The following is a 16,044-nucleotide window of genomic DNA, read 5'->3' as shown; positions in this document are numbered from 1 at the left end:
CCAAAATTTTGCGAGCTAATAGTTGAAATTTTGAGAATTGCTCCAGTCATTTTCTGATTATAGCTCAGAAAGCTCTCAGATTCTAGCAACAGTTATTATTGTCTAAATTTTTTATGTATTTCATGAGATACACCTTTTCCGAGTTGTCACAGATATATTATGATAATTTAGGAGAAACATGTTAAGGGTTGCTAACCCCACACCATTCCCCCATTTTTAAATGTTTCCATTTTTAAAAGTATTTTTGATGTATATAAAAATATTATGTATATCTTCAAATTTTGAAGGGGTGTTATTCTTCTCTGGTATGAGGTGAATAACTGTGAATGAGGTCTTTTATCATGAAGACTGCAAGGTCAGTCATGGCTCATCCCTCTAATGATAATGTCCAGTAGCAAAACACTGTCTACAAAGGAGAATTTCATGCTTTTATATTTCCACTTAAATTAAAAGTAGAACTGTACCTAAGGCTAGAATCTATTATCTAAGAAGAACTACCAAAGTAAAGAAATGGCAGGTATTAAAAATAACTTGTGTGCAAAATGATGTTTGACGTTTATGGCAAAGTTTATAGCAGTGATGCTCCTTGATTTGGGGACTTTATATATACTGCCTATTGCATTTAAAAGTTTTTAATGCATTCTAATATGTAGAAAATGTTTTTAAAGTGTTATACTTTTTACTAATTTGTGTATGAGCATTTATTCCCTGCAATGCTACACTGTATAAACAGTTCCCAAAACATACTCAGATTTATTGGACAGAATCTGGGTTCTGCAGTAAATATGTGAAAAACTATGCTTCCTATTAGCCCATATTATATTCAGCAAAATAAACAGAAATTAACATGCAGTGCTTTTGTAATAAATGACTGTTTTCATTAATATAAATTGAGAAGACATTTATAAAACTGCCTATTAGAGTATCTGTAAGAGAGCTGGTGCTTAATAACTGCCTTACCTTATGCTACTATAATGAAAAGAAGAAACACTTTCAATCAGAGCAATAAAATTTTGCACCAGGAAAAGAACTTTGTTTCATTCAATCAGAGTTTTTAGCTTCAGGCAAAGTAAACATAGCAATAAATCTTTATTTAGTTCATCCATCTGCAAAAACAGTATTATGTACTTAAAAGTTCTTAGAAGGAAATCTGTAATGACTTAACAGAATGCAGCACGTTTTCTGGGCTGAATCCATAAGTAATAAGTAATAAACTGCAGGAATTTATAGAGTTTGAAATTACACACCAAACTTTTCTTGAGTTAAAAGTTGCATAGAACAGCAGTAACCTATCATTTATATTTTACTATTTACAACCTAAATATTCTATGCTACATTTGGTAGTTACACATTATCCTTCTACTGAAACTCTTCACTCCACTAAATTATAACAGTTCTCCAAAACAAACTGAAGTGTGATAATGAGTTTGTTATTTGTATCTTACAGTTCAATAGCTGTGGAATAAAAATAAGAAGGATTTCTTGTTTGCTTAAGGTAGATTTTTAGACTATACAAAAATACTTCTGTGAAATTTAAGACCATTTATTTGAATTGCATGGATAGAAACACAATTTAAACGTAAATTTTCTTAAGGTAAATGGTCAGTATTTTTTCAAGCATGTAATGAGATTGCACTTCTGTCCTCATTTTATGATTAATACATAAGTTAGTTTTAAACATTTAAACTAAATATACAATTTGCTTGTTTATAACTAAACAGTTCAGTAGCTGTTTTTAAGTCAAGGATATTTTTCAAGTAACACATCTAAATGTTTCAGAGAATTCAAATTCTGGATTGTGGATGAAGCCTCATTTGAATTCAAAGAAAAGGGATTTTCAATTTATAAGGGAGATTATTCTTTTCCATTTTATTTCTGACAAAGCAGGAGCAATAACTTTTTTGAAGCAAAATTAGTGCTTTAAACTAAGAAGTTTTAACTACAGAAATGATTAATCAATTAATATTTGGATATGCTAAAAAGTACTCAATAATTTAACATGACAGTGTGCCACTCTGGCATATTGATTATTTTGAATTAAAGTTATTTAAGAAACAGCTGGTACAAGAAGGACACTCTGACCTTCCTTTATCCCCCTGAAAGCAGGAAATAAATCTCCCTTGTGAAAGATACCCTCCCTATACCAGAAGGGTAGAAGGCATCCTTATCACCAGGGACAGGGAATTTAGGGCTGAGAAGGCTATATAAATAAACATGTTACTTCTTCACTAATTTACTATCCCGAGCCCAAACTTTTGTCTTGTCAATTATTCACAAATTTAGTGTTTCTTTGTCTAAAAGGTATACAAGCCACCTGCTTTGGTTACTTCTTTGAGTCTCATATATTTGGGGGTCCCGTACATATGAAATTAAATTTGTTTTTCTCTTGTTAATGTTTTATGTCAATTTAATTGTTAGACCAATCAAAGAACCTTGCTGAGAAGAAAGGAAAAGTTTTTCTCCCCTACAAATATCACAATGTATACTACTTATAAATTTGTGGTTTGGAAACGATAATAATATTATATTTTATACAACTTTCCTTTTAAAAAGGTGTTATTTTCTACCAATTTTAAAGGCAAAGAGCTACAAATGGTCCTGTTGTTCTATCTGTTCCTATTAGCAATAATATTTTTGGAAATGGAGAATAGCATGGGGTGTGGCATTTCACTGTATGTAATAAAGTGTGCAGTTTTAGACCTATATCTCCTCCATTTTTTCATATTTAAAATATCTGAAAACCTGGTTTTTAAAGTTCCCTTCTTAAAATATCAGAAAGAGAAATGCTTCTCGACTTTATGGATAGGGTCAGAACAGCCCAGAATCACCCTTCATTTTTGAAAATTGTTTAAAGGAATCAGCAACTCTAGTATTTTTAACTTGTCTCAGATTCAGAATCATAAAAAGTTACTATGAGGAAAACAGGAAGGACATTTTAGATAGGAAGCTCTCTTTCGATTTTCTTACCACCAGTAGCAACTTCACTAATAAAGGTTTTTCCATCTTTATGACTATAACCCTTAAATTTACTTTTGCTCCTTATTCAGTACAGTTCTATGCACTCCATGCACCTTTCCTCCCGCATCCTCCTACCCACACCTGGGTATCACTGCCTAGGGAAGTAGCCATACAGAAATGGCATCAGATTTTATTACAGTGTGAAAAATCTCGTCACAATCATGGTTACAGAGGTCAGCTCTGAACAGCTATATCATTAACTTCTCCATCTGGCTTTTTGCAATATTTGGGTTGCTGTCATTTCTCAGTTGCAAGTAGATCCAATGCTTGATAGAGTGTTCATCTTTCCAGAGCTACCTCAATTTATATTTTAATGAAATACTTCGAAGTAAAAAGTAGAAGTTTCTCAAATGACAGTTTCTAGTAACCCAAGACCGTAGCTACACTCCATGTACTGGAAAACTAGAAATCACCTGAGTTTAACTGTATCAATCTTTTGTCTCCCTCTCAACTCATTCTTTATTCTCTTACAATTCTTCTTGTGATAATCTATCTCCATTTACAGAAGCCTGGTTTTCACCTACATCAAATGCTTTTTAATATTTCTGACACATAATATATCTCCATGCATTATGAATTTATATTTAAAACACATACAATTGTATGAATAAACTATATAACAAACACAAAATACTTATTTTTGTAATACAAAGGATACATAGAATGTAAACAATTGGAAAGATATGCTGTATATTACTGTTGAAAATTCCACAAATTTCTACCCTTGATAGCATCCTTCACCAACATGACATCTTAAGAATATTCTGGGCCTGCTGAATAAAGGTGCCCTCTATGTAGAGCTGGATGAACTCCAGGTAGTTTATATGCTGTTGTTGGCAGAGTATACAGATTTATACATCATCCCTTATTTTGACAGTGTGCTAATATGGAGTTGAGCCAACATACAGACCTTGCACTGTACATGTGGCTCTGCCCCTTGAGGGGCTGGGACACCCTACACCACTGTGCTTGTACCTCAGACAATAAAAATATGCAAGAGAGAAGACTGTAAAAGTTGTAAGCTTTATTCAGGAATATTTCACAGCAGACTATAAATTCTATATTTGAGTCTCCTATTTGAGTGGTTTGAGGTCAAGTCTGACTTTAGTGAAATTCCTGGTGAGAGGGAGCTCTCAAATAACTTAGCTTTTTCCTTCATCTTACTCTCCTTCTCTTGGTCACCATACCTTGACTGCCAAGCCTACTTCAGCAATATGCAGATTGCTGTTGAATACTGTTTTCCACAAGCAATTCACCTTAAAAAAGTTGTTAATAAGAACAATGTACATTTATTTTTTAAAGATAAGAAATAAAAAATGGAAGGAGCTTCTTGTATGTCTTCATAGGATTGTAAGTCATTATCATTAGCCTAGGATATGACTTTGAGTTTTCTTGTATGGAATGCTGATTCCATTAATGTAGGAACCTAATCCAGAACACTGACTTGCTGTATTGTAACTCAAAGGTGACCACTGGGCTTCCCTGGTGGTGCAGTGGTTAAGATCTGCCTGCCAATGCAGGAGACACGGGTTCGAGCCCTGGTTTGGGAAGATCCCACATGCCGCAGGGTAACTAAGCCCTTGCGCCACAACTGCTGAGCCTGTGCTCTAGACCCCGTGAGCCACAACTACTGAAGCTCGCGGTCTTAGAGCCTGGGCTCTGCAACAAGAGAAAGCACCGTAATGAGAAGCCCGTGCACTGCAACAAAGATCCAACACAGCCAAAAATAAATTAAAAAAAAAAAAGGTGACCACTGAATGAAACCTAATACCAATTTATTGATTTACATTGAAAAATAAATGAAAATGAAATGAAAAATAAATGAAAAGTAGCAAATACAGTGTGGAGCATTATTTTCCTAGACTATGATGTGAAGAGTGTACTCTCTCAGGATATAAGAAAGCAGCTCTGCTTCTTACCAAATAAGGCTAATATAAAATTCTTGGTGAATATAAAGTCATGTTAAAGAGAAATGGACAATCCTAATAGATACTAATAAGTTTACCATCCATATATTCATTTACTATGCAAAATTAACTAAGCACCTAAAAGGTGGAAGGCACACTACCTAATGCTACGAATATACTGGTTAAAAAAAGACTTTATGAATCCTAACTGCATAATGGCAGATCATAAAATTCTCTATCCTTTTTATTGCTAATGATTATGGCACATTCTAAACACCTTAAGGTTATCAATCTTAAATTATAAACATATAACACATTGCATATTTAACTTTTTATTTTTTTAAATTTTTAAAAAATTTATTTTTATTTTACTTATTTATTTATTTTTGGCTGCATTGGGTCTTTGCTGCTGCGTGTGGGCTTTCTCTAGTTGCGGCGAGCGGGGGCTACTCTTCGTTGTGGTGCGCAGGCTTCTCACTGCGGTGGCTTCTCTTGTTGCAGAGCATGGGCTCTATGTGTGCAGGCTCCAGTAGTTGTGGCTCACAGGCTCTAGAGTGCAAGGCTCAGTAAGTGCAGGCACACGGGCTTAGGTGCTCCGCGGCATGTGGGATCATCCCGGACCAGGGCTTGAACCCTTGTCCCCTGTGTTGGCAGGAAGATTCTTAACCACTGCACCACTAGGGAAGTCCCTTAACTTTTTAATTTGAAATAATTATAGATTCACAGGAAGTTGTAAAGATAGTAAAGAGATAGTGTACCATTAACCCAGTTTTTCCCGGTTGGTGACATCTTACGTAAATACAGTTGACAAACATTCTCTCATTGATCAAACTCTAGCCAGGCTCCTCTGAGCCTTCTTCTCTACTAGGCCTCAATCTTGGCCTATAAAGACTTGAACAAACACTAGATTCTAACAGAGAAAGGCCTCATCGCTAGGTTGACCATAGTCTCTCATAAAATGCCTGCCTGAGCAAACTCAAGGTTGCCAAAAGAAATTACTGTTTCTTCCAGTCAACAGCTGAAGGTAGGGCCCCTGTCTCCCAGTCTCTGTGGGAAGATAGGAGCCTAACTTTGATAAAGATCACTTAGCAAACCCAAATGTGTTTCACAGGGACTAACCCCCATTTCCAGACTTTTGTAATTTTTCACTTTCCTGACTCTACTGAGCCCCTGTTCATCTCCCTCCATAATCCTTCATTTTCTCTTTAAAATACCCAGTCATTTATGAAAAGAACAAAAGTTCAGTTCATGCTGTACTCTTTTCCCTATTGCAATAGTATACACTAATTAAAATCTGTCCTCAGCATCTTAACTAGTATCCAGATTTGTCCATCTTTGACATAGTCAAAACCAGAAAAGCGACATTGGTACAATCCACAGACCTTATTCAGATTTCACCAGTTTTACCTGCACTTGTGTGTGTGTGTGTGTATGTTGGAGTGTGTGTGTGTGTGAGTGCATGCACACACTTGTAGTTTGATGTAATTTATACCACACTCAAGATACAGAACTGTTCTATCACCACAAGATCCCTCTTGCTACCTTTTCATAGTTTATATCTTTCATTCACATCTCCTTCCAGCCTATCCTTATAATTTTGCCATTTAAAGAATGTCACATAAATGCAATCACACAATACATATTCTTTTTGAGTAAGGCTTTTTTTTCTTTCAGCAAAATTCCTTTGAGATTACTCTAAATTGTTCTGGGTACAAACAGTTAGTTCCTGATTATTGTCAAATAGTGTTTCATGATATGGATGCACCACAGTTTGTTTAAACATTAATCCAGTGAAGGACATTTTGGTTGTTTTCAGTTTGTGGCTATTACAAACAAAGTGTCACATGCAGGTGTAAGTTTTCTCTGGGATAAAAGGCTAGTAGTGAGATTGTTGTCATATGTTAAGAGCATTTTTAGTTTCCGTTGTTTTTTTTTAAAAACTGCCAAAATATTTCCGGAGTGGTTGTGCCATTTTACATTCTCACCACCAATGTATGAGAAATCGTTTCTCTCCATCCTTACCACCATTTGGTGACATATTGCATTTTACTGTGGAGTAATTAGCTTATCTTGGTGAGACAGGTCATATTAACAGCACATTATATTACTGGAGTAGATATTTATATAAATGATAAATTTAAGGTACTCAAATTTGCAAATATGGTATATTTAAGTAAAAAATGTTATTTTTCACATTATAATGTGTTGCTGCATATGCTTCTGACATAATTGACAGAACACAGACAAAATCTGCAGAACTGCATGAGAAGGAATAAAACTGCTGTTATTTGGAAAGTTTATAATGAAATGTCATAGTATCAATAATGGAAGAATACTAAGCTAAGAGATAATACTAAAGTAAGTTATAAATTTGGTTGGATAGGGAAGCATTTGACAATTATTCATCTTTGACAGTTTAAGAATTCCTTAGCTAATAGTCAAAGTGCATTAAGTAGTCCACAATGTGGTTTCCACCAATGACACTTTTCTCTTTCACTTTGCCTTTTGGAAGTTTTCAAGTCCTACTGCTGCTTAAACACTTAATTCATTTCAACATTTTGTGTGTTCAGTTACTGTGAAATGCTACAGTCAACTAAGAATATATTGGCCTATATTTTTTCATTAATTTTTATGTGACAAAATGGGTATGTGTACATATATTGTTGAATATTACATATGATAGCATATATCTATACCTATATGTATAATGCACATACATTCATATGTGTATGTGCACATTTTTTCCTCAATAAAAATAGTCAAGATATATTGGGCACTTTTTATGTACTAGGCATTGTTATACAACTTAACAGGCATACTATCCCATTAATTACCAAACCATCATACAATATATTTTAAAGTGAAGACTCAGACTTGCTAAGTTTGAACCTAGAGGCTACATTATTATCCACTACATGATAGTCTATTAACTTCAACAGGGAGAGAGAGAGAGAGAGAGACAGGGAGAAAGAAAACAGATCTGAATAGATTAGACACTAAGTTCAAAGGCGTATTAAATTGAACCATTTAAAAAGCCTTGCAGCTTTGATAGATTGGTTGACATCCCCTCCACCTCCAAACTCACACACACTTTGAATGATTTTCTGAACAGAATCTAAAAGACTTTTATAGTGCTTCTTGAAAGCATTTACACTTGTGGTTCCTCTATATTATTTATCATTATAGATTCTGGTTATTTATAAAAACTTGATGATAAAAATCTACTGCCCCAAATTCCTGCTTTCAAACTTCTTGAATTTCTATGCATAAATCCAGACTAGTACATTACATAATTCTTTATTTTTCAGTGAAACTATATATAGCTTCAGCTTTTCCTTATTTAACTCTCCTGACTCTACTGATTACAAATTATATATTTACATTTATTCATCTGTGTGAAAGACAAGAGGAATAGTGTTTCTTTTATAACGGCATCTAAGTCAATCATTATTTCCAGTTACTCCATTTATTACTATTTACACAAATTAATGTTGGCATATTATATGTGGAAAACAGTGTGTCACTTAATTTATCTAGAAGGTCATATTTTTATTCCCTAAATTGCAATCATTGGTTTTAATTTTAAAAAGAGAGAGATCAAGAAATCGGATTGTTTACACCAAATGTCATTCATTAATTGGTTTCTTCAATACTGTGGGAAGTCAATGTAACTAATGCAGTAGCCTTAATTTTAAGGCTAAAAGAGAACAGGTCAAGAAACATACTGACTCTAGTTAATAACCCTGTATTTACACTTGAAATTTGCTAAGCAAGTTGATCTTCAGTGTTCTTACCTCACACACACACACACACACACACACACACACACACACAAATATAACTCTGTGACGTGATGGACATGTTACGTTAATTAGTTTGATTATGGTAACACTTTCACAATGTATACCTGTACCAAAGCGTCACATTGTACACCTTAAATACATGCAATTTTTATTTGACAAGTATACCTCAATAAAGCTGGGGAAACACTATGCCCTATGTTGTGACTCTGAAGGGACTTCTCAGGTTCCTGGTGTTCACCCCCTTGTGGAATCCCATGACCGCCCTCACAGCTGAGCCTTAGGAGCCGGTTTCCTTTCCCGCCGGAGGTTTTCCCGCCAGAACCCTGTGGGCAGTTACTTGCCTTGAGTTGGAAAACGGTCTGCGTTTACACCTGTAAGTTTATTCACCCTTTTACTGTCTAACACGTTTTGGAACGCAGTCCTCAACCCTTTAAGAAATGAAAACGGATTTTGGTTTCCTACCTTCGTGTGAGAACCTTCGGCCCAGGCACCGGAAGTCCCGGCCAGGAGCGCGGGTCTCAGCCTGTGGCGCGTTGGGAGCGGGAGGCGGGCGGGCGCTGAGCCCTGAGAGGAGCCGAGTGTTCTCGGCTCACACCGTGTCCCTGTGTGCGGCTCGGTCTGTCGGTGGAGGACACGCCCCAGCAGTCCCGGTCCGTCATCTCAGGAGCATCTCCGCTCCACCTCGGAGCCGAACTAAAAGCCTTCCCCGGGGCCGGCTGAGGCTGTGGTGACCAAAGCTGTGATGGCTGAGGCCGAAGGGGCACCAGCAGGCGACGCCACGGAAGAGCGGCACCCACTAGCCCTCGCGGGCCTGCTGCCCCTCAAGGTTCAGGTCCAGGAAGTGGACGCAGCACTTCCGGGGAAGGAAGCTTCCAGGCGCGCGGGGTGTGGCGTCTTTTCCGAGCGCCCAGCCTCTGCGCAGGTAGCGTTCTCCGTGAGGCGCCAGGCCGGCAGCACCGGAGGGAGCGCTTGGTGGCTGCTTGGCTTGCTTATTAACCGTGGGCTGTAGCAAAGCGACGGACGCTGCTCAGTGCTAATACGTCACCTCAGACTCCATCTTGCTAGCAGACTGCTCTAGAAAATCTTGGGGGGCTTAAAGAAGCGGTGGCCGTGTGGGGAAAGACCATGTGGCCAGGAAGTGTGGGCTGCCTTCGGGAAAGGCTGGTGGCCTCCGGGAGCTAAGGGCTCACTATGGGCGGAAGGTGCCTCCAGTCAGTAGCCGGCAAGAAGGTGGGGCCTGGGCTTCCCTGGTGGCGCAGTGGTTAAGAATCCGCCTGCCAATGCAGGGGACACGGGTTCGAGCTTCGGTCCGGAAGTTCCCACATGCCGCAGGGCAACTAAGCCTGTGCACCACAACTACTGAGCCTGCGCTTTAGAGCCCGTGAGCCACAACTATGGAAGCCTATACGCATAGAGCCCGTGCTCTGCAACAAGAGAAGCCACCACAATCAGAAGCCTGTGCACCATAACAAAGAGTAGCCCCCGCTCACCGCAGCTTGAGAAAGCCTATGCACAGCAATGAAGACCCAACGCAGCCAAAAATAAATAATTTTAAAAAAAAGAAGCTGGGGCCAGCCATCTCCATGAGTCTGGGAGTGGACTCTTCTAACCATGGAGCCACAGTTGGGAGGTTGCCTCGATTGCAGCTTTGTGAGACCCTAAGCAGAAGACACAGGTAAGCCTTGCCTGGCCGGCTGATCTGCAGAAATTGTAAGATAATGTCTGCTGTTTGCAGTTGCTGAGTTTTTGGTAATTTGTTAGTGCCAGAATAGAAAACTAATATAAAACTGATTTCAGGCGGAAAATGGAAAGGCAACTTTCTAAAATACTGTGTAGCACATATCCTCAATGACAGATTTCAGTGAAGGAAAAGAGGTTTAAAAGAAGTAATCGACACCTTAGTTGCTATCAAATTACTCTCACATAAGAGAATCATGGAAAATCAACCTGGGAGAGATGACACATCTTCAGCCCAAACAGGAAAGAGAAGCAGGTTTTAATAGCTAATTGACAAACCATTTCTTGCCTTTATAAGGAGTTAGTTTCAGAAACAAGAAAAATTTCTAAATTTCTCTCAGTAAGGGAAATTGCAAGAGCTGTTGGGTACCTCGTTAGGAATTTTAATAGGAGTTACTAGTTCAAATGCCCCATTGTGGCCATGAAATAAATAAATGAGATGTGGCAAGAATATATGCTTATGCAATCATTATGTCAAGAAGGGATTCTGTTAACTGGGGTGTGTGTGTCCTACTAGGTAGCTTTTGTTCAGCCCTTGGCCAGCAGTTACTGTGTGGGATTGTCTGCTTTTAGCTGGGTTTTCCATCCTTTTAGGAGATTTCAGAAGCATGTGTTTGTAAATATCAAATAAAATATATAGTTTAAAAATATACTTAAAACTGTTTTAAGTAGAGTTCTAAAGTTAAAAGCAGAGTTCTAAAGTTGCTCCAAGATTTCTGGCCCCTAATAAACACACACGTCTTACAAAACAAAAACAAAAACTAACTTAGTTTTAGTCTACTTTGCTAGCAGCTTTGTTTTTAGATATTTGACTATAGAGAGACCCCATATCTCATAAAGCTTATTAATCCCCTTTGGACCATTGAGCACTTTTTTTTTCAGTTAACTTAAACTAATAAAAAGGAAAAAACAAAAACAGTTCACCCATTTCTTCCACCTCCTTTGCTTCTGGTACCCACCAATCTTTTCTCTATCCATGAGTGTGGTTTATTTATTTATTTATTTTTAAGATTCCACATATGAGAGAGATTATCCATAATTTGTCTTCTCTTATTTCACTTAGCATAATGCCCTTGTCGCAAATGGCAGATTTTATCATTAACGGGTGTTAAATCATATTAGTTTTTTGTATTTATTGAAGTAATTGGGTTTTTTCCCCATTTTCCTGTTTCTGTGGTGAATTAAATGATTTTTACTCTTGCATTCTCTTGGTATACACGGCATTTGGTCATGATGCATATATTATTCTTTTTATATGTAGATAGATTCAATTGATAATATATTGGTTAAAATTTTCGACTGTGATTATGAGAGAGGTTGCCTCTGATTGTTGTTCTTTTGATATCCTAGTAAGATTTTGGAATTGAGAATTTGCTGACCTCATAAAACCAAGTGAGAAGGAAATATATATGTGTGTGTGTCTTTATGTACACGTACAAAAACTGTGGTTTTATATATACATAAAATTTGGCAGAGAAAACATCTGGGATTTGATAACTTGTAAATATTTTAATCACATATTTGTATTTTAGTTGATATGGAACTATTCAGTTTTTCTATTTTTTATTCTGTTTGGAATGTTTTCTCATTTTTATCTCCCGGGCCTAAAATCTGTGATAGCCAAAATTGGTGATCAGCTTCTTAGCTCATGATTAGATATTTTGTGCTGGACTTTCCAGCTTCCACTTAAATTTCGCAGGTGCTTTGAAAGAATTTCTTTGCCACATTCTCTCTTGAGCTCTAAATGAAAAAAATAAAATAAAATAAAATTCTACCTTATGTTAAAAGGGTGTATTGTTTACAGAGTTTTTCAGTAGCAAATTTAGTTGGAATGTGTCTATATTTCTACCCTGAAGCTACCTTGACTTAAACTAATTTTGGCTGATGTTAAATTGAGGGAGGAAAGACAAATTTGATATACCCCCTACCCCCTGCCACTTTGGTTTTGTTTTTTAATCCTGGGAGGAGAGTGACTACCTGTCCATGTCCCACACGGATAACTTTGCTGCATAAGCATTCCCAAACTTCCTTACTCAAAAGTTGTTTATTTGTAAGAGCTTTGCTTTCATAGTCAAGTGAACCATATATTCCAGCCATGTGGAGTGACAACGGAAGATAAAATAAATGATGAATAAATCCTAGTAGGTTCCATCATGGATACCTGCCAAGGAATAAGGGTTAGCTGTTCACTTTTTTTCACTGCCTTAGCACTATGGAAGATCCCAGGATTATATGGGACCCATAAAAGAGAGAGGGTAGGCTACATAGACTGATGAACTCTCAAATTGACTGAGATTAATTTTTTGCCAACTGACAATGTAAAGATTAAATTGAATTACAGAAAAGAGTTTAAGTTACATTTTTGAATGCGGGAGTTTGAAGGAGAGATTTGTATCCTCTCTACACACACATACACACACACACACTTGATTTTTCTTATGAATATTGAATATAGTATTCATATCTTTTTTTAAATGTATCATGTTTCCATTTGCATTTTGGTACATATATATCTACTTTATTCATTTGAAATGCTTCAAAGTATTTTATAGCATAGATAGAGTATAATTTATCTAACCATCTCCATAGGGATGGGTACTAGGAGCATTTCCTCTTTTTGTATCAAAAACAATATTGTGAGATCCTTAGTAACTATTCCTTTTACTTCTGTGGGAAAAGTGGATAACTGGCCAAAGAGAATATGCGTTTATCACTGTAAGATAGCCTAGTAGATTCAATAAACAACTCATGATTGCTTTCCAAAATTTCTTGAAGACATTCATTTTTACTTATTTTTCTGTAGTCAAAAATAAGCTACGTGAAATCCAAACCAAGTTATATATGGGTGTAATTGTTTTAAATTTCAGTCGGCCTAAATAAAATAAGGGGGAACGTTTATATTTTCAGGTACTGTGCTCTTTTTTAATAGCTTGTTTTTGGTCTTTTTTTTATTATTGAGTTTTAAAATTAAGGTTACTAATAAGCCCATCAGTAAATGGAGTTCCCTAATGACAGATTTTTATTCATAATAATGTTTTTCCCAGGTCATTATACTGATTACATATCCTTTTATTTTTCATTGAGATCTTTAGCAGCCTAAATAATACTTCCTAAGGAGATAGATTGACTATGAACAACTTGAACAATAAGTTCTCAGCACAAATACTTAATTTGACTTTAGTAAAAATTTATAGTGTAAAAGGAATACTTATAAATGGCAGCTATCTAATGTTTCAGATGCTTCCTCCTGCATCACTGTGCACATCAAGACTATGACTAACTCAAATTTAACTGAATATTTGTAAGATGATGATGTATTTTACATAAGAATAATTTCCACTTGATTATCAACTTGACAAGTAAATATTAGACCTAAAATGAGCATTGGTTTATGGTGAAGTGGCTAGTAAAAGTGCCTGCAGTTAGAGTGGTAAAATATTTTCACATTTCTTTCAGAATTTTTATGAAATGTTTATATTAAATATGTAGCAATTTTCATTAGGATATTTTCATGCAGTGTTATAAATGTTTTGTTTTGGAATATTTTGCCAAAACTTCCATCTCCCTTTATACACCTCTTTTTTCTGTGTTATTTTAATATAATTAAACAGTATGAAAATGCCATTCTTGAGATCCAGTTGTAATATGAATGGAGATAACATTTGAAAAGATAATATAATGCATGATTTATTTATTTTGTTCTTTCAAAGCTGTTTAAGGATCACTTACAATAACAGTTACTATGGCAGAGCAAGAATAATTTTGGTAGGTTGAAACAGAGGCCATGTCTCCTTTGCTCCCAGCAAATACAATTCACCAAGTTTAATAAGAAATAAACCTGCTGTCATGCAACAAATTGTGAGAATAAGAATGTATAGTAATGATTAATATTAAATACTGTATGGGAAGTTAAAAGAAGATTCTGACTCCTATGCCAGCCAGAATTTTATGTGTTGGTGACAGATCAATTTCTGTATCAGTAAACAAGTGGAATGCTCCTTATTGTGCAATGGTGTCACATTCTCTTAGCTTATATAGTTGCTATGTAAAATTTTGAGAATGAGTATCAAATATTTGGAACTGAGATTGGAGGCTTAATGAGGAGAAAACATGAGGACTGTTCGGGACTGAACTATAGAGGTCTTGGTTAAGGCACCTGAGCAGAAGTCCAGCTAAGGCTGCAAGGCTAAAGCATTTCTCATGTGAACAGAGTATTGTTTCTGTTTTCTATAATACCTCATTTTAGTTTCAGATTGAAAGGAAAACAGAGTGAAGAAAATCTTTGATATTTTCTGAAGGGAAGAAGTGTGTAAAATATGTAAGTTGGACAACGAAGTAAAAAAGAGAATTCAAAAGTAAACCTAAGGACAGGAAGTGCCAATACCCAAATTTATAAACGTTGGGAGCAGAACTTTTTGTTTCATAATTCATTATCACCAGAAAAGTACAGGCAGTACAGGCAGTATACCAGGATATGCAAATGGAAGCCTCATGATGAACTCATTTCTGTGGAGATGGCTACTATAAAATATTTAGCTCATAGATGGAAAATTCTGTAAAAATTAGCAATTCAAACCTGAAGACCTGGAGAGAACAAAAACCTGAAGCTATTCTTTTATTCTTTCTTCAATTTGACCTCATTATTCCTTCACCTTTCCAAAAATTATTTGCTATTTTCTCAGAATAGTAAGTATGTACAGATGGAAACATGAGGCCTTCAGAATGTTTAAGGCCTCAAGACTCATGAAATAGATGTGTAAAAATTAAACTTTTTTAAAGTAATGGGAATTCGATGTTTGACCTATTTTCTAAACTTTTTTAATAGGGAAGAGAAGTTAGCCAAGTGAACAAGGTTAAGACCCTGAACAGAAAAATGCTTTAATATTTTATTCCCAGTTCCTATGCAGCACCAAGATATGTGATGGGCCATATGACCCACATGATTAAGGGGATGATTTTATGCAGATTATTGTATAGGAAGATGATCATTAATGAGGAAGGTCTCAAAGAAAAGGAAGAGGGTTTGGGGTTTTGTAGAGGCAGATAAACAAAGAAATCATATTTTAATTTACAGGAGTTGTGAGCACGAATGGACAGTAAGTCATACTGTGAAGGGCGGTTCTTCTGAGATTAGCTCCTTCTTCAACGCGAAAGTGTTGGATGGGGTCGGGAGTTCTTAAGCATCACTCATCTCTGGGAACATAGAGCCCAGGTTAAATTCCACATTCATTTTATATGACCTCTGTTCAACAGCAAAAGTACTTTTAACTGCATTGTCTGTTGTTTTGTTCAATACCCACTGAATAAGGTCCCAAGTGATAAATTCCTTTTAAAAGACATTTCTAAGAAATAATACTAATTATCCTGAGGAATTGATTTTTTTTCCTTTTATTATGTAATGGAAGTTATATGAAACCAATATAGTTTTGTCTGTAGCTAATCTGAGAGCTAAATTGAATACTCAATTACAGTGACTATATATATATGTCTGATAGTATGTATTGTTCTCCATTATTTCCATAGTATTATTCATAAGTACTCTATATTAGCAGTTTTATTATTTTAATGTATTTTTTACC

The sequence above is a fragment of the Phocoena phocoena genome, chromosome 18, assembly GCF_963924675.1.
Source record: "Phocoena phocoena chromosome 18, mPhoPho1.1, whole genome shotgun sequence".
Taxonomy (NCBI): Eukaryota; Metazoa; Chordata; class Mammalia; order Artiodactyla; family Phocoenidae; genus Phocoena; species Phocoena phocoena.
This window is presented reverse-complemented; position numbering follows the sequence as displayed.